Genomic DNA, 19,894 nt, shown 5'->3' with positions numbered 1-19,894 from the left:
ACATTACATTACAGTACAGGCATTTAGCAGACGCTCTTATCCAGAGCGACTTACACAACTTTCGCGTAGCATTTTACATTGTATCCATTTATACAGCTGGATATATACTGAAGCAATTTCGGTTAAGTACCTTGCTCAAGGGTACAACGGAAGTGTCCTACCCGGGAATCGAACCTGCGACCTTTTGGTTACAAGCCCAGTTCCTTACCCACTGTGCTACACTCCGTCCTGAACGTATGAACGTTCCACATGAACGTATATTCACCGCACGCAACATACTGTAGCCACCATGCCACCATATGTGACTCGGGACGTTCGATGGCAAGTCTCCTGATGTGACACATTCGATGCTGAATATATGAAGGCTGCCCATTCTTTACTATTATTTTGGATTTATTGTATTGGATGGTGGACCTCTTGCACCTTACTATTTACAAGTTGGCTATGGACAGTGTTGAGTGACAACATGGGAGAAAACTGGGCCTTAAAGGTATGTTAAAATAAGGAAAAATAAACAATGAAGACATACGAATGCATGCGAAATACATACACAGCCGTACCCGCGTGTATACAAGCAGAACACAAATGCCTATTAACGCATTACTTTAGATATGATTAGCTAAGATCTCTCATGCATCTCCTAGTATTACTGTCCGTGAATTAATGTTTCCGGACTGAGCCCCATGCAGACCTGTGGTGGACAGTGTTATGGGTTGCTCGTGGCATAACCATGTATGGATTAAAGGGGAACCCGTAACAAAAAAAAACTAAAGCTACAGTAAGTGTTCTTTTTTGCAGCAATGTCCCCCTCCCCACCCCCCCCCCCCTTTAAAGAATGTTAACAACCTAGCCTATTTCTGCTTTCTTTCAAAATGACTGTTTTTGGGATTTCCCACTCTCCAGCTCATTAATGTGGTTACTGTCAGACAGAAGGGCTGGTTGTATTCGCCGCCCGTTCTGTGAATCGAAAGGTGATTTCCATTGCTCCCTTAGATAGCTCACACCAAGACCTGATTACAACCAGCAGCCTGTCCACGTGTTCTGGTCCTTGCCAAAAAGAAATTGTGCTTATCATTTCATTTCAATAGATAAGCAGCAAACAGGATATTTTCTATTTGCATGCAGTGCATATTATACAGTACTATAGAGATACACAGTGTAGGTTTAAAAATTAGTGCTGCATATAACTTCATTTTTTAACTACTCACATTTAGTTGTCCAGGAAGACAAAATGGTGGTGGAAGGAAGTAGGCTGTAGTGTGTGTGTGTGTTTTTTTTCTCCCTTCCCTAAATAAACAGTGCTTAGCAGATAACACACTAGAGGGCAATGAAGACCATCTCAGTGTTAAAATGCAACCATTTTATTCACTGGTGTGTCTCTACTCCATCTGAGACATGTGGACAGCTGTGAGAAAACAAATTCATAAAGTGAAGTGAGGATGTGTTGCCACTGCCACTGCATTATGGAGAAATGACCTTAGGCAATATTCATAAGAGGCATCAATTGTAAAGCGCTTTGGATAAAAGCGCTATATAAATGCTGTCCATTCATAACCGAGTACATGTAACAATGATAAGCCATGGTGTCTGTTTTGTTTGTTTGTTTGTCTGTATTATAGTATCCTATAATTTTGTTTGTTAAAATGAAACACAGTTCCAGTTCTGCTTACATGACCATGCAGCTGGCTGGGTATGGCAGATTGTCTTCAGAGCAACTTGTGTCTATGCAGGGGCAACAGGAGTCAGGTTTTGTCAAGAGTATTTGTGTTAAAGAGATTTTGGTATTTCCCTGAAGTACTAATATCAGTGTACAGCACATTTTAGCCCAAAGCCAAGGCTTTGAAATCCAAAGCTGTCCGTGACTTATTTGACATGTATCAGCTTTTAAAAATGGTTGTACAAGTCATCACCAGGTATGCCCCAACTGGTAAGGGCCCTTCGGGGAGTTAATGACAGAAAGCTAAAACCTGTAGAGGAAGCACCAGAAATAACCCCTTATAAGGTAGCTTCTCCAGCCTGGCCTGCCCTGCACGTTACCCTTTAAATTCTCAGTTTTGTTTGCTTTTAACCAGTTTCCAGTAAATCCTGCGATTGTTTCTTTCAACAAAGAGGAAGTGGTCGCCGTGAAACTTACATTCATAAAAAGATTTTTTTTTTTTTTTTGTCAGCTGCAACTCAAACGGACGCCGTCGGTTGGCTACACGATTTCAAATTAGACACGCCAGCGTGTCGCTCTGCTGAGGGACGTCAAAAAAAAGGTTCTCATACCCCTTGCGTCTGTCCTGTTTTCTGAAAGAGGGAGTTCCCGCCTTGCCCGAGCCCAGGGGGGTGAGAGAAAACACTCAGCATAGTGCACTTTCAGAACTCAGGTATATAATGGAGTTCTCAGAAGGGCTTATGATAACAGAGCCTGCGAAACAATGCACATATTAGTTATCCTCCTGCTGGTTTATGCTCCTAATATACCGGTGTATTGTCTTTTACTGCTACTGTTTTTTTTTTGAATGCACAGTTTCAGTTGCATTGCATTGCTTTATTCAGAGGTCACTTCCTCCTCAGTCATGACCCAAACAAATGTTCAAATATGCACTAAACAGAAATGCATGAAATAGAGAAGTCTTCCAGATATGCATATTCTGGTCTCTCTCTCTCTCTCTCTCTCTCTCTTTCTCTCTCTCTCTCTCTCTCTCTCTCTCTCTCTCTCTCTCTCTCTCTCTCTCTCGCTCTCTGTGTCTCTCTCTCTCGCTCTCTGTGTCTCTCAAATTCAAATTCAAATGGCTTTATTGGCACGACGTAACACTGTACATATTGCCAAAGCAAGCGTTTAAACATTGAAAAGCTGAACATTAATTAGAAAACATACTACAGGAAATAGTGGAAAATACAGTGGATGGAAGTAGAAAATGGATAGTCATAAAAAAATAAAAATAAAAATATATAAAAAACTGATTGTTAATATCAACACAAAACAAAACAAATAAACTGTCATCAAATATAACAGCAGCAATGTGTGTCAGGTGACTGTCACTCACTGTCCCTCAGTTTATGGCAGGCAGCAACATAGACTGCTGTTAACTCACAGCTCTTTGGGTCCTCTCCTGGTAGGACTGGTAGTTTTTCTTCATCTAATAGGTTAATTAAACCTTCTGTTATTAATTCAGATTTTTTAAAATGTGCTTCTCTAAGATGTTTATACTTTTCACATTTGGTGAGGAAGTGTAGCTCTGTTTCAGGCTCACTGAGGGTGCAATCTCTCTCTCTCTCTCTCTCTCTCTCGAGCACGCTCACACAGTAGAATGTTCAGTGTTAGTTCAGCTCTTGCAAGTTAGAGAGTTGCATGACCCCAGCCAAAGGTGTTCTATGCGTAAAACGTACTGCTGTCAGAACTGAACATTTTACCACACATTGTCAGACACACACAGACACGCACTCGCACACACACACTCTCACGCACATGCACACACACAGACACGCACTCGCATACACTCACACACTTACACACACACACACACACACACTCACACTCACACTAACACGCACACATGTCACTGCCTTTTTTTGTGAAAGCATAGCTTGCAACCCAGGCAAGGTCTCAGGAATGGAGAAGTAAACTGCTGTTGACTCTTTCTGTGAATGTAAGCATATACATAAAGTTCCTTTTCCAAATAAAAAAGCCACATGTTGCCAAGCAACCCATTTGTTTCTCCTGTGTTCAGACTGGTGATTATGGGGAGGCATCCCAGTTCCGTCCAGAGTTAGGAGGCATTATCACGTTGCTATGTTACATCGATGCTCTTCAGAAATTATGGACTGGCTGGGCAGTAATGGCCAGATTTGTTGCACAGGCACCAGACTTGTTGTGGAGTCTAGAGTACAACAGTGAGTGTACAGTTGCTATGCAGCTCAGACTGTAATTTAATCCACGATATGAACTCTCTGATTACTCATAGTGACGTATTCACATACGTAATGCTATCTTTTATATATGATTGAACATGGTGACATCTAACTAGAGAACATGTGTATTCATTATTTCATGTCACTGTATCCAGTACTGCAAAAGAACAAACTTGTTTGTGAAAGACATTATAATAACATTTATATGTAATATACTGCAAGGAATATATATATATATTGGTGGAAAGGCTTGCCAAAAATATACACCGGTTTATAATAGTATTGTTTCTATTTGTAGGTGAACAAATAATTTATTGCACTTCAACTAAGAACAGAAGAGCTCTACCGTCAGAACAGTAGTGAACAACTGTTGAGAAACGGCTGTATACTTTATCGCAAGCCGCTACCGCCATCTAGTGGATTATATACAAATTGACTCTTCTTCCATTTTGCAACATTTGAAATATTTCCTTCAGTTCTTCACGTGTGAATGCAAAGTTTAGGACAAGCTGTCTTAACACTAAACATTTGTTTTTGTGTGTCAGAACTTTTATAGGGACCTTTTAGAGGAAATAGGAGAAATTAAGTCACTTGTAATAGACGTATGTTAAATTGTAGTCAGGTACCTACATCGTCCTCTTTTTTATTATCACCAAATCACTCTCACATCACATTTCTCGTCACTCTCACGTCATTTCTCAAGATGACTGCTTTTATGGGGTATAATATTTCCATTAATACCTAATTAAATGTAATTTCTCATCGTATTCTATCCTGTCAACATTTTCACAATATGTATTCTCATATCAATATAGACATGCAGTGTTCCTGAAATAGCTGTATGTAGTTTTTCTATTAAAATGAATTATTATGCTTAAAATCTGCAGTGATACAGTAGATTCGTGGATATCACAGGTTACCTACTAAGGGAGAGCAGTGAATAGTTGTACCACTAGATGGCAGCATTTCTCTCTTTGCTGCAGTGAATAAAATTTTACTTAAATCATGGTCAATGTTCATGCATTAGACAGGCCTCTAAAATACAAAAATCTGTAATATTTAATTCCTGAAGTTGGGCTCACAATGCTGTTTTTGCGATAAATTGATTTGGCTATTCATTTAGCATATGATCTTTATATATTTTATATATATATATAATATTTGTGAGGTCCCGGAAAATTGTAGGTTAGGCTATACGTCTAGCTATTAAACAGTATATTTAGAGGTGAGATTGCATATTTTTCTGTATTTTTTTCTGCATTTTTCTCCGCTTTTCTCATTTTTATTAGCTGCTGAGATTACATGCAGCACAAAGTTTTGAATGGTTAAGGTACTTGCACAACCCCCCCCCCCCCCCCCACCACCGGCTTCAGGCTAGCATTGTCCATGTTTCATGTCTGTAAGTCTAAAAATGTCCTTGAAAAGTCCTGGAAAATGATTTCCTGAAATGAGCGCGAACCCGGTAAACACCGAATGCTTTTCGACACGCGTAACGCCTGCATGCGCTTGCTTTAAATGAAAGGATTAGGTCATGATTGTGTACGTAAGCAAGCAGCAGAAAACAGAGCTCTTCCTCGAGCCCTTTATTCAAAGCTCCGGGTGTGGTTGCCGGGGGAGACGCGGGGAGAGGTGGAGAGGCGCAGGTGTCTGGGCCGGCGGCGGCCAGGGGCCTGTGACTCACGGCCTTGTGGTCCTTCGTGAGCCCCTTCCAGAATTTCCCAGAGTCCCGAGGGGTGGTGGGTGGTGGGTGGTGGGGGGTGGGGGGGGGGACTCCCCGCCCCCGCCCTCGCCGTGGCGGCCGAGTTCAGAGAGTTCGCTTCGGCTCCTCAAACAGCCCTTTCTTTCTCAGAACCTGATAACCCGGCCTTTTAGACTGTCTGCCCCGCGGGCGCCGCTGGGAGGAGCGCAGACGCGTCGCCCGGGCATCGCTGCTTTTCAGACGTCCGCTGGGGCGAGAGGAATGTGTGCCTTTAAATCAAGCACAATTCATATCACAAAAGGCCCGGGTTTAAGTCAACACTGGTCCTTAACTCTGACGAACAGGTAAACAGCAGTGTTACATTTCTCCTCGGCAAGTTAGTATTAGCAGTTGCAGAACTCGCCAAACTGTGTTTGTGAGAAATGGTTATTAAAACCCCCGATAAGATTTTCTCGAACTGCAATGAGAGTTGGATGAGTGAAACCGTGATGTGTGTTATGTGTGCGTGTGTTATATTCTGGTGTATGTCATATTACCTTTGCGTCCACCGGTGTCTTTAAACCCACTCAGAATTGAAAATGAAGAATGACTGGCTCGCTCTTCCGTTGAGCTGTCACACGGTTTGCATGATGATTTGTTTCCTGTGTCGTAATGGACGCATAGCTAAGCAAATTCAGCAGCCAAAGAGCCCAGCACCCAGGATTGGCAATCAATGGACGTGTCCCACTGCCTCTTCCTCCCAGAGTGCTCTGTTCTCCCCATGCCGTTAATTAGCTCCCTTTCAGATGCATTCCTTGCGTAGGCATGCGTGCCTAGGCGCACTGTAGGGAATTGCTAATATTGATGACCTAACTGTGTCCCACCCCACCCCCACCCCTCCCGACGCTCGATGTTTCATTGTTGATGCGTTCCCCCCCCCCCCCCCTTGCTGTGCTCTGAAACGGAACGTTCCCGTCTCCGCGGCGGCTCTCCGGCGGGATTTGGAATCGGACGATATTGATTTGGCGGTTTTTGTGTTCCGCGGTCTGACTGAAAGGGGCTGTGGTCCTTGCTGTGCTCGTGGCGAGTGAGAGAGCGAGCGGGTTTGCTTTCACACGTAAGATTAGTCAGTCATAGAGGCCAGCTGCTAACCTCCACCCCCCCCACCACAATGCACCCCTCCATACTCATAATAAGCGCATACGCATTTGGACAGTGAGTTGGGACGGGCTGGAGGCTGGAAAGGGGGGGGGCGGTGGGGTGCCGCCAGAGGGTGTGTCTGAACTGCACTGAATACCATCTGTCCCTAAGGTGAGGTCATGTTCTCATTTGAACAGGTATAGATTACACACTCCTATTGCCAAACCATGCCTTAATAACATTTATATTTTTCTCCTTGCAATTCTTAAATGAACTTTTCCGAGATGTATTATAACGCAAATGAATATTTGGCTTCAATATTTAACCCAGGAGTTTTCGGTTGATTCAGTTTCTTAATGCTTTCACAATCAATTAGCCAGGCATGGAAAAAGCCGCTGTCAGCCATTTTCTGGGTTGTGAAAGGCGTACCGTGCAGACAGGCCGCTGTGTGCGGTCTAGCACGGGGTGGAGGAGGCGACAGGCCGTTCCAGGGTCCAGCGGAATGAGCTAGCGCTCAGCAAACACCAGTCTGGTGCAGCGTCGTGTTCATGGAGACTCAGTTCCCTTTGGCAGAGTGACGGGTGAACAGCCTTGAGGACGGACCCGTGAATCACAGTGCGTGTCTCCTTCCAATTCCTGTTTTTGCAGCTCCACAATTTCGGGCTTCCTCTGCCAAGCCGTGATTCTAGGCACGAGTTGCTTTGCTTTTCAGTGCTTCGCTGATGCTGCCTCTGCCCCTGCTGCAGTGGGAAAGCTGCTGGTCTGGCCTGGCACTGTTGCTGCGGCCTCCCTGTGTGGTATTTGCATGTTCTCCCTGCGCCTGTGTACGATCTGCGGCTCTCCCAGGGCTCGAGAGAATGTGACATCAGCATTAGAATGTTCGGTTAGGAACTTTCTCATCGCATATTCGTGATGTCACACCTTAAATGGCTAATGGTGAAAACACTAAACAGCAAGCCCTGAGGCTGCCCCAGGCCAGGGTCTTATGTTTCAGCATAAAATGAGTCAAACAAGGAAACTGTCGGTGACATTTGTACAGAAGGCATTTCTTTTGATTTCAAAAAGGGGCTTGAATATTGTGTCACGTATGCCTCTTTGTTATGTGACTGGTTTTTTTTCTCTCAAATATGAAGTAATCTACCCTGAGTTTTATTCTTTCTTAGTAAAAATACGAGCCGTACTAATTTGTCACAGTTTCAGTGCCTTTGTGTCGACTCATTTCCCTTGTAAGGTTCTCTTTCTTCTTCACCCTCTGAAGCAGATCAAGGATGAGCAGGTCTAAATGGACCGTTAGTCCCAAGTGAAGCTTTGAAACAGGGACCTGCTGGACCGTGTGTGTGTCGAGAGACCACAGAACCAGCGTTCCGAACGTGCGTCGCGGTGCGGTCCCGGGAGTGGCTGCAGTGTCTGCTCAGTTACGGTGCGTTTCAGCGCTGAAATGATTCACTTCTGCCGCTGCTTGCTTCAGGCTATGAACGGCTTGTTTCCAAGGCCCCCATTGGTCACTGGTTGAAAGGAAACCACAGACACTGCAGCCCACCAGGACTGGAGTTCTACACTTCTGATTGAGCACTGTTCTTCCAGCTCGTATCTGCCCCCCCGCCCCCGAATGTTTGGAAATAGCAGCCTCCCTCCCTGTCTTCCTTTCTCATTTCACTGATGCGAAGTCTTTAGGGAGGTTTCAGCCGTTTTGTTTTCGCTTGTTTATGGTAGAGGCAGAGGCCTCCTGAACAGGCCGGCAGCCGCCTGGGGCCCCGAGCACTAGGGGGCCTCCGAGGGCTGAGTTTTAGGGGTTTTGGGTAACATGATGACAGTTGGTCAGAAGGGCCCCATGGGATTTTATGGCTAGGACCCCCACCCCCCTCCCCCCCTTCAGTCTCCAGAATCGCCTCTGCTCTTTAGAAGAGGTGAAGGAAGGAAGGGGGGTTGATTTTGAAGCACTGGGATACACAGCTTCGGTCCTAATGGGACTTTGACACCAATATGGAACGGCAAGCGCAAACAGCACTTTTACGAATAATTTGAAAACCAGACATGACTGGGCGTCTGGCGAATGACGACCAGCACGGATGGCGTAGGGAGACTTTTTTTTTTTGCTGAGGTGGCGCATAAAAAAACGCGAGTTTCCTCAAAACGAAGACCACGTCAGATTCGCCTCTTCTCTCTTTGGTTCAGAGAGATCAAAGCCCGGCGTCTGTCTCCTCTGTTTTGCTTTTTGTTGCACAATGTTCTTTTCTTTTATTGTGTGAGCGCCAGGTGTTGCGATGTTGGTCCACCGTGTGGTTTCGTCACCTGCAATTTAACGCAAAAAAAAATGCTTCCCCCCCACACTGCGGTTAAAAACCAGCAAACAGCAAACAGTCACGTTTTTGTCGAACTGATGAAAATTTGATGTTCGGTTTTGAGAGAAACGACACTGACTGACAGGGAGGCAAGCAAATGCGGGAAATATTTGTATTTGTTAAGATTAGGAAACCTTGTGGGACTGCAACCTACTCACACCCACGCATGTTTTTAATTTCCATTGTAAATAAACGATGTATAAAATTAATCAGTTAACAAGAAAATGTCTAAAACATGTTATGCGTCATTTCTTAAAATGACAAACTGACAAGTTTTCTTGAGGTCACAGTAATGTGCTCATAAGCAAAAAATGGGGAAGAGTTGTAACAGTTGTAACAGTTAGCTAACAGTTAGCTAAGTTATGTTTTATCCTCTACGGTACACTGCGCTGTGATTTAAGCTTCATCCGTGTTTTATAATGTAAACCTGAAAGTGTGGTCTAAATGGCACTTTATATGCTTACATTATATTCACGTTTCTTCTCCCTTTGGAAACAGCTCTCATCCATATAGAATCACATGAAATAGAATCACATGAGCAACCGCACAAACAGAAAGAACAGGACTAGACTCTTTAACATTGATGTTCTTAAAATGTAGACTAGCCAAATAAGGTGTTCAACTCTGTGTTCTGACACAGAATTATTCTGGCAATAAATCTGGTGTGGGAATTGTATCCATAGAATAATCTTGAGGGGGTGAAATGAATCGTCTTTTGTCTTCAGCAGTATGAATGTACTGATGTTTTTTTAGGATTTTAGAAAAATACTTTGTTGTACATCTTTTGCTTTCTTCTTGCTCGTAGAGGTGAAAACTCGGACATATCCCACACCTTGTTTTGAGTGTTGAAGAGATGACTCTGCCATATTTTATCTGCTTGAACCCGTATCAAGAGTTTGGGTCACCCAGGCTGTGGGATGCGATGGTCGGCCATCTTGGAGGTATGTCACGTGGTCTTGTAGATGTGGCCTGCAGCTCATATCTTTTTTCATCCAGTGGAATCTTTGCCGAGAGTGAACATTCCAGAATGTGTGTCTATGCCCACAGTCAAGACATCTGTCATTCCACAGAATTCCCCTTCTTCTGGTGTTGTTTATGAGTTGGTTCTTTTATGTATGTGCTAGATAGTGTCGTTTGCCAGTTTGGCCATTTCTGGCCTACCTTGAATATAACAGGCTTGTGTGCAGGACTCTGAAGTACACATTACTTGCATCTTAATCTAATCTGTAACATACTGTGAAGTTACATGACCGTAACGAAAGGTAATACGACGCATATAAAGTAGATCTGTCTCCCCAGCATGTCTGATTCAGATCTACACATTGTAAGGTGAACCTTTATGTGTATGAGTGAGTGTGAGTGTGTGTGTTTGTGTGTGTGTGTGTGTGTGTGTGTGTGTGTGTGTGTGTGTGTATGTGTATGTGTGAGTCTGAGTGTTCGTGTGTGTGTGCGCATGCACGTTCACATGTGCTTTTGCGTGTGCGTGCGTGCGTGAGAGTCAAGAAATCAAAATGGAACTTGAGCTAACTGGTAACCATGGTCTCCATTTACACAAAATAATGCCGTGCTTCTCAAAATGTTGAATCTGCTCATAACAAACAGTAGGTGAGCAGGTCCTTATCATTACATTACATTACATTATAGGCATTTAGCAGACGCTCTTATCCAGAGCGACTTACACAACTTTTTACATAGCACTTTTTATCACCGATAGCAACTAAATTAAAACTAAAAGATATAGTTTAATTTATAAAGGCTTCTAATTCTTATACCTTTTCAGTTGCGGTAGGCCTATAGAGATACAAAGTGTGTTCCTGAAAACATGAACTTGCAGTCTTTTTGGATTTTCCTCCATAATAGAACTTCAACGCCTTTTTCCGACCTCTTCCAGCGGGGGGTTTATAAAAGACCGGACCTTTCCGAGAACGTTGTCAGGTTCCCCTCCCTGGAACATTTATCGTGGTCGGATGCCGTGCAAAGTTAGCCGTGACTTTTAGCACACGGCAAAAGGAACAGGAAGTGACGAGCTGTCGTGTTCTTTGAACCGCATTCCGGTCGTGGGAAAAAACGGTCGCTCTGAGTGGCCCGTGGTTCCAACACAAAGGCCAGTCATCCAGGATCCGGCCTGAGTCACCTCTCATCCTGCAATCCTACGCATCCTCTCAGCCCTCTGATTGGCTGTGAAACAGAACTCACACTATAGGGTGTGCTAAGGAATGGCCGTCCAGATGTTCACTGTATGACCTCATCCATCCAACGCCAGGTTATGACTGGAGGGGGGGGGGGAAACAAGCCGTTATTCTATCATAAAGAATTTTGGCAGCATATATTGAAGTCAAGGGGAGTAGATATCCAATTCTGAAACAAAGCTACAGGAGAAAAAAAGAGTTTTGTTGCTTTAAAACGGTATAGATGAACACAGGAGAGCTACTGAAACAGGCAGCCACTTGCAGCGGCGCCATAGTATGACGAGCAAGAAGCAAGAGCATACCATTATAAACCACTATATGAGCGTTGCGCATACTGCCATAGTCGTGAACCCGGGGTGGTCATTTTCCAATAATATTTAACCCTTTAAGGTGTACGATCACAAATATTAGAAAGTTCATAACTTTCTAATTTTCTTAATGGAAGTTCTTAACGGAACATTCTAATGCTGATGGAATTCTAGAACATTGACTTTGTATTTTTCTTGGCTTGCACCGATGTGTGATGTTGGACTGACGCTGGTTCTCCGTGCCAGTGCCAACTTTATGATAGCTCACCTGATGCTCGGCCCCTGATAAAAATGCCATTTACTCTTTGAATATAACTAATGTAAAACATTTCCGTCTGTTTTCTTTCTCCATTCAAAAGTGGTAAATGAACTGGTGCATAAATGCCGGTAAGTACAGCTAATACTGCATGTGAAATGGACCGAGGAATGAGTAGTGCAATGTGGCAAGAACCCGCCAAATTTGGATGGCTCTGATTCACTTCCGCCTGACTCCTACACAATACTGCGCTCGCATCCCCGTTCCCAGGGCACCAGCCCCCACCCACTCACAGTGGGGGGGCACAGTGCTCTGTCCTTCACAGATTTACGCCCCACTGCATTTCCTTCACTTTTCGAAATTCACCTTCTGAGTGAAAATGATGCCTCATTATTGCACTTACTTCCACAGTGAAACTGAATGGGTTTTACCAACAGCAAGGCTTCAGATGCACTGTTACAACTGTGCAAAGGACTCATGCCCATAACCGTCTGGTTATAGGGGCCATGGACCATAATAACTGCATCATATTGATACAGATTTTTCTAGAACATGTTGGCCACTCTTGAATACTTGTGACAACCAACCCCAACCATCCAGACTTAATGGCCATGCAGAAACACTGTATGATCCTCCACTACCCCCGTGTCACATGCTGTTAAACAGGACCACCACCGTCCAAGAATGCAGTCGAAACCACAGATACTACAGACGACCAGATATTAAGCATGATAGACTAAGCATCGAAAGTCTCCCTTCCATTAAAGATTCCTGCTCTCAATGTATCTTCTGAAAATTCAACTAGGAGATGTAACCAAGGGCAACGGACGGTCCGCACTGCAGTAGCATAGCCCCAGTAACCCACAGTTCAGAAGCAGAGCGGACGGGATGAACATGGGCAGTGAGCATCTGGCAGATCTGAAGTATCTGTGGCGATGCGTGCAGAAGGTCCCGGCTCAGAAGCGTGGGAATATTCTGTCGGAAGCGGTGGCATGTGTGGAGCACTTCCTGTCACCCCCCACCCCCCCCTCGGGAGACGCATTCTGTCGGTCACGTGATGAGCGTGTATGGAATTCACGCAGCCGCGCTGTGTTTCTCCGGCCTCTTCGCCGCTCTCTCCGCCTGCCGCTCGACGAGAGTTACAAGGCCTCTCACGCTTAGTTAAGCTTTGGAGAGAGGATCGACCTTTTTGACTACGGCTGGCACATTCTTAGTTCCTTTTTGTGACATCACCTGACGTCACGGCACGTTGCTTACATTTATGTGTTTTGGAGACTATTATCAAGACCAGCAAAGGCTTTGGCGTGGTTCAGGCAAAATGATCCCTTGTTGACTAGCACAGAGCCATGGTGGGTGGACAAGGGAGACTGAAGATATAGCTCTTTAGGTAGTCGATGGACTTTAGGGTGTAGTGTTAAATGTGGCATAATTCAAAAAGTGGGTATTTAATCCAGGACGAATGCTCAGATTTAAGGTTTGTTGAGCAGACCATAAACCTTATGCAGTGTAAACAGATGGGTTTTTAGGTTTTGACCAGAGAGCTGACTCGGCTGCTCCTGTCCTTTCAATTTTACCTCTCAGGCAGCCAGTCTGTTTCATGAGGACAGTAATGTCCTTATCTAAGATGAATTAAGTAGATACACATTCCCCTCATGAATATTACTAAAATGAGTGTGTGTGGGTGATAAATATAAGTGCTTATAACGCCCATGGAAGCATTTAAATCCTGCACAAAAAGCAATAATTGAAAGGTTCTTCTGTCGCACGTCTGGTAAAGGTTCCCCTGACCTTTAAACGTCAGAGGATTATTTCTCAAACAGAAACCCGATGCGTAAAAACATGTAGCGCTGGCGCTCTCAGTGATTAGTCATGCACCTGTGTTACAGTGAGAATCAATACAGAAACGGCCCTGGTGAGCGTGGAGATACCGTAAGTGGCGCTGCAGGAGTGACACGTCATGGTTTTAGAATCTCTTCTCGGGTGCAATACGAGGCAGCGCTCGAGAAGGGAAAATGAAACCATCGAAAACAGTGTTTTCCTTTTTTTAAAAAAAATATTTTGAAGTAGTTATACTTAACCGGATTAACTTCATTTTTCAGACTATGAGGGTGTTACTTTCCAACCATGTATGGGCGCAGCAAGACCGCCTTTGCGTACGGCATAGTTATTAATAATAAAGAAATGGAGGTCTACGTAAGAATGTTAGAACCCATAATGATGACACCAGGCCATTCAGCCCATTTGTGCTCACCAGTACCTGCAGATTAGAGAGAATCCAGCATTGGGTCAAGATCATGATACTTGCATGATCTTAAAATTAATATTAATAATAATAATAATAATAATAATAAGAAGAAGAAGAACTGCTCTAAAATGATTGCTCTTGTGAAGATTGCTATATTTCCCTTATGCATTTACATCTCAGTTGCTGTTTATCTTTAGCTACTCTGAATTTGTAGACACATTGTAGACACATTTGATTGTGTGTAAGAACGTTTCCAAGAACATTTTGCCATTCATAATTTTTTTCTTATCTGTATCTGTTCATGGCTGTTTCCTTATGCTAATCACATGAACAGGATTGCACGTAAAATTTACAAGCAGTCAGCATTCATCATCTCATACACCTGGGGGATACACACAAAAACAAAGGTCTGCACGCGTGTCGCGAATCCCATGTTGGGTTTTTGTAGGAACATTTTTGTAAGAACAAAAGTACGAACGATTTAAGAAAAGTTTTGAGAATGAGGCCCGTTATGTGCTGAGAAGAAGTATATTTGTGCACGTTCAGTTACTGAAACAGAGATTAGTTGTTCATACTGGGACTGCGAATCCCAGAATACCCGCTGAATTAGTGTGTACGAACTTGTGAAACTGCCTGGTAACGTGAACGAAACCCGTCATGCCCTCTTATCAGAAATCGACGTCTTTTGTAATGACTTCTGAAAAGTCACATGCTTCATTTATTTGGCCCCTTCTTCTGGTAAGACTGGAACTTTGCCATAACAACACGGTTTTGAGTGGGCAATGACAAAGGTGATAAAAACACCAGTCGCTCATGCCGTGTGGAGATGTTTTTATTACTCATTTGAGCCATTTAGCCGTTTATCAAAACCTCTGAGCGCGTTTTGAAATTGTGTTTTGCACCGTATTTATGATAAATAAGGTAACAGCTTATTATAGTTGTCATCCAATGTACTGTATTTTGACATGCAGGATGTTTTGGTAGGAACAAGGATCAAGGCTGTCAGCTTACAGTTCTTCTGCTGGTGAATGTCACCGTTGAATCGCCCTTAACTGTCTGAAATTCTGCCTGCGTTTCCAGCAGCTTTCAAAACTGTTGACATTTCTCCTGTAATTACTCAGCAGTTTTAGACTCAAATCACAACCCCCCTATCAGTCCCACGCACTTGTGTGCAGAACTCTGTTCTTTTAACTGTAGGTCTTTCTCCGTGCTCGCGCACCCCACCACAGTATTCTTGAGAAGTCTGTACTGCAATCCATCACAGTAGGCAGCTGTGTTGTCTCGTGACTTTGTCCTGCCTGATGGATGAAGCCAGACTTCAGACTTTATTGTCCACACTAGGCGGAAATGTATACATCCATTAAAAACATAAACGATCACCACTCACGTTTGAGCCTCATTCAACATTCAGACCTTGAGATAACGAGGTTACAATAATTACATAAGACTGCCTCATACACTAGGTCCAGAATTCAGTAATATAAGCAGTACAAATCCTTACTGCACGTCCCCTATACTAAATTAGACATGTAAAATACAGTATAAAAATTCAATTGTAAGTTGTGCTATTATATGATCCCTTCCATCTTAAAATGCCTAGGGCTTTCTTGCAGATATACGCTGTACATATCATTCAGTTGATTCTGTTGTTTGCCAATGATCTTGCTTGGAAGATTTACAATTCTCAGTAGCTTGCTTCTATTTTTCCATGTACAAGGTACCATACCAAGAGGTCATATTTAAAGTCAAAACATTTTCAGTGAAGGTTATGTACACCATTTCATGAACCTATGGCTTACTGCAAAGTTCCTTGGCTTTCTAAGCAAATCTAATCGCTGCAGCATGCATTTAAAAAAAAAAAAAAAAAAAGTCTATATTTTGAGTAAAGCTCAATCTGCTGTTTATGAATGTACCCAAATACCTAAAATTGTCCAGTACTTCAGTGGGTTTGTCATTTATCACAATGACAATGGCTAAGAGGCACTGAAGCTAAGCAGGGCGGGGCTTGGTTAGTTATTTTTCTTCTTTTCCCCCCTCCTTCTCCTCCTCCACCTCCTTCTCCTTCTTATTCTTGTTCTTGACCTCTCATCTCAACAAACATTGTTATTCATGTTATGTATGTTACAACACTAGAAAATGTTCGAGCCAGCCAGGCTTGCCTCTCGGCTTATAGTCGACTCTAGAGTATCCAGCACTGTTTTAACCCTGGGCTTGGACACCCTGAGGGTCTTTGCCTCCAGTATTTGAACTGGCAAGTTACTTCATTCATTGACAACTTTATTTATTATAGGTCTGAACATAGCAATATTTAACTATCGCTTGGGAGGTATGATAATGTGTGCTGTTATTGGTCCCATGACCCTTCTATTCTTAGTGCTTCCGTCTTGGTGCCCAGTGGGAGGGTGGGAAGAAGGGAGTATTTGTTTTTAGAAAGAGCGAGTTTACCCTTAATCCTGATTTTTGGCTTGCCATTTTGGTCTGTTTCCAATTTGATGACAGTATGATCCTGTTTTGAGGCTGTGACAATGTGTCATAGCAATTATTTTGTAAAAGACTTTATCTCTGTATAGCATAAGAAAAAATTGGTCATAGTGAATCTTTGACGTCAACGTCTTTGCATTTCAACTTACAGTAAATTGCTTCGAGAAGCTGGCATTTTGAATATTAAACAGCAGCTGTGTGCTTGGTTTCATTTTTCTGGTTACTTGCGTCATAAAGCCAGTGAGAATTTTGACTTATACAGTATGAAGAGCGCACACTGGCGCGAACAAGTTTGCTGAAAAGACATTCGAGGTTTGAGGTTCGACGTTTGTGTTCTGGACATTGCTTTCGAGCTGAAATTTAGAGAGTAAGTTTTCCTATCCCGCCTGAAATTGAGTGGGTGAGTAAAATCAGCCCACGGTCACTGCTGTTCTCCAGGCCCCTGAAGCGCATCCGTAGTGGCTGTCCACTGCCATGGAAACGATGTGGGAGAGCAGCCCCCCCCCCCCCCCCGCCTCCGGCCCCGGCCCCTGGAAGTGAATTTGGGCCCTCCGGGGGGGGGGGGGAGGGGGGGAGGGGGGGAGTCCTCCCTGGTGACAGAGATCCTGGGATAGATCCTGGGAACTTGACCAGCCATGAGCAGCTCTATGAGAAGCACGCAGCGAGAGGAAGTTGTGGCTTGGGTGAGTCAGCTCAGCGCGAGCATTTGTGTTCCATTAGCTGTTCAGCTCTTTTTTTTCACTGAGTCATTCGGATGCCTCAGTTCCTTTAGGGGGGTGGGGGTGGGGCAGGGCAGGGGGGTTGGTGGGAAGGAAGGGGGGCGGTAAGGAGAATTAGTGTAAGGACATCAATCAACTGTGTGTGGAAAGCGGGCTGCTATCAGACTCTGTGTAACAAGAAGGCTGGCAGACGTACCTGGACGTTGTTTTTTCCTGTCCTCTGCCTCAGATGAATGGAGAACGGCAAGGAGTCTCGGTAAGAAACGCTTGTCTGACGGACGCTTGACGTCTGTTGCTGCTGCTGCTGCTTCTTCTTCTTCCCTCGCTGTCCCTGACCGCCTGGCTGTAGAACCTCGCAGTTTGGAGATGCAGGAACGTGTTACTTTGAATGGAAGTAAAACATTGCAGAGTAGCGTTGTCCACCAATGCGTGAACGGGACTGAGAGTACAGAAATGTAACGGTTGCACTGTGACCGAAATCAATGACTGCCACCGCAGCATAATTTAGTGGACAGAACAGTGTAACAGTGGAACAGTATAAGAATGTCTCATTTGTCTTAAGACTGTCTTAATTGTCAAAATGTATTTTTTGTGCTAAATATCCTTTAGTTGCTGGTTCAGGCTATCATTACAGTAAAAATATCCTTTGTGCATATAATGCCTACAGTTAGTATATTTTTATATATATGTAATATATATGTATGATATATGGCACTTCAATGTATGTGTCCTCTGTAGACTCCTGTGGACACCATATGTGATTCTGCCTCCATATTTGTCCTTTCTCTTTCAAAAGACAGCCTTGAAATGCCTGCTGGGTAATCCGTGTGCGTAGATTGTACAGATAGATGTAGTGAGTAACCCTTTACAATCCGTCTTAGGGCAATATTTTGTTTCGATATTTGAATTGCTGTGCTGTTATGTGACATTTCAGGTGACACATTTCTTCGACATGCAGCACACAATATTGCTGCCAATGTCGGAAGGGTCAAGTCAGCAAAAGCGTAGCTCCATTTCAGATATTGCGTGTCGAAAACTGAAGGGCGGAGGTCATTTGAGTATGGCGGTGATGTTTTCTTAAGAAGTGAGTCACTCATAGTATATTTGTGTAGGAACATGCGGAAAGTCACAGCTGTTGTTCGATCACATTTTATTCTTTAAAAGAAGCACTTTTCATGTATCATATACATTTGGGTCCACATTAAATTCCCATCATTGGAATATGTCAGGCTCTTTGATTTGTGAGAACACTATTTAATTATTTACATGAACATTTACAACACATTTTTAATAATCTATTTTTTTAAATTAAGTATCTTATTTTTTAGTTGTTGACACTTGAAAAAATGAGTATAAAATTTAAACAGCAAAGCAAATTTTCGGTCACATGGTTTAGCTGTAAGATCCAATATGGAGGCTAATTGTAGTCATTACAAAATAATAAGATAGATAGGCCTGCAAACACAACACATGGTTCACATTACATTACGTTACATTACATTACAGGCATTTAGCAGATGCTCTTATCCAGAGCGACTTTTTACATAGCATTTACATTGCATCCATTTATACAGCAGGATATATACTGAAACAATGCAGGTTAAGTATCTTGCTCAAGGGCACAATGGCAGTGTCCAACCTGGGAATTGAACCTGTGACCTTTAGGTAACCTAAAGGTCACAGGTTCAATTACCTGCTCCTTACCCATTATATTAGACATTAGCAAATTGATTTTAATATTCGATAAAGAAATATATATTAGCAAAAATGTACATAATCCACAAAAAATGTTTCTCTTGTTTGGCTCAGTCATCACCCAGAGAAGGGAGTATTTCAGTCGGTTGGAGTTTGAATTTTACATCACTCACCTGGGACCCCTGCTGGGCAGATGGGTCCCTGCAAGTCCACCTGTTCAGCTGCTCATTAGTCTGACTCATGTCTTTCCGAAGTGCTGACATGTATATATATTCAAATTTGGGGAGAAAAAGGAAGTACAAAAATGATCATACTCATTTTGCGCAACTTTTATACTGGAAGTGTAGCCTTTTCCAGAACAATAGCTTGTCAGATGTCTTATGAGTCAATGATGAGTAAATGTCTGATTAAAGTAGATATAACTTTGTACAGATTGATGTAGGTACACTCATATCTTCTTGTAGATTGATTAGAAACTTCCTGTCAGTAACTATATTCATGAAAGGTGTGCAGACAGTTATTTTTAGTTGAGATAAACTGAAAAATATTGAGTGCAGATCTTTTACGAATGTAATAACTAAATGTTTCATTTACCTGTGTTTTCAAACAGATAGATGTACAATAAGATAGATAAAAATGCCCTGGGATGTGAATTTATTCTTTGTGACATACATATGCATATATAGAATATATAAAGTAGTGTGGTTTTCAGTGGGTAGATAATCCCTTAATAGACATTAAAGACTTTTAATTAATAACAACAAGTTGTCAAAATTCAGAGGTTCAGAATAAACCCAGCATATACCGTGGGGTCCCTGCTGAAAATTTATACCAGCCTAAACTGGTCAAGATGGTTTAAGCTGTGTTTTCAACACTTTTAGCTGGTCGAACAGTTGATCGCCAGTTGACCAGTCTATATAGTCAGCTAGTCCACCAGTTGATCA

At 43.1% G+C, this 19,894-nt stretch overlaps 1 long non-coding RNA gene across 3 annotated transcripts in view; it reads left to right on the top strand.

The window, feature by feature from the left end:
* The window catches only part of LOC135244560 (uncharacterized), a 67,230-nt gene that overhangs the window by 2,846 nt on the left and 44,490 nt on the right, over window positions 1-19,894 (top strand). The window contains exon 2 of one of the 3 annotated variants that reach the window (XR_010326997.1): window positions 9,863-9,998. The exons of 1 other annotated variant lie outside the window; for it this stretch is intronic. This is a non-coding gene — a long non-coding RNA (uncharacterized LOC135244560). Of the gene's footprint in view, window positions 1-9,862; window positions 9,999-17,269; window positions 17,512-19,894 lie in introns of those variants that run through there. One more of the 3 variants, XR_010326996.1, reaches the window with a different exon arrangement.

The sequence above is a fragment of the Anguilla rostrata genome, chromosome 18, assembly GCF_018555375.3.
Source record: "Anguilla rostrata isolate EN2019 chromosome 18, ASM1855537v3, whole genome shotgun sequence".
Lineage (NCBI taxonomy): Eukaryota > Metazoa > Chordata > Actinopteri > Anguilliformes > Anguillidae > Anguilla > Anguilla rostrata.
This window is presented reverse-complemented; position numbering and strand designations above follow the sequence as displayed.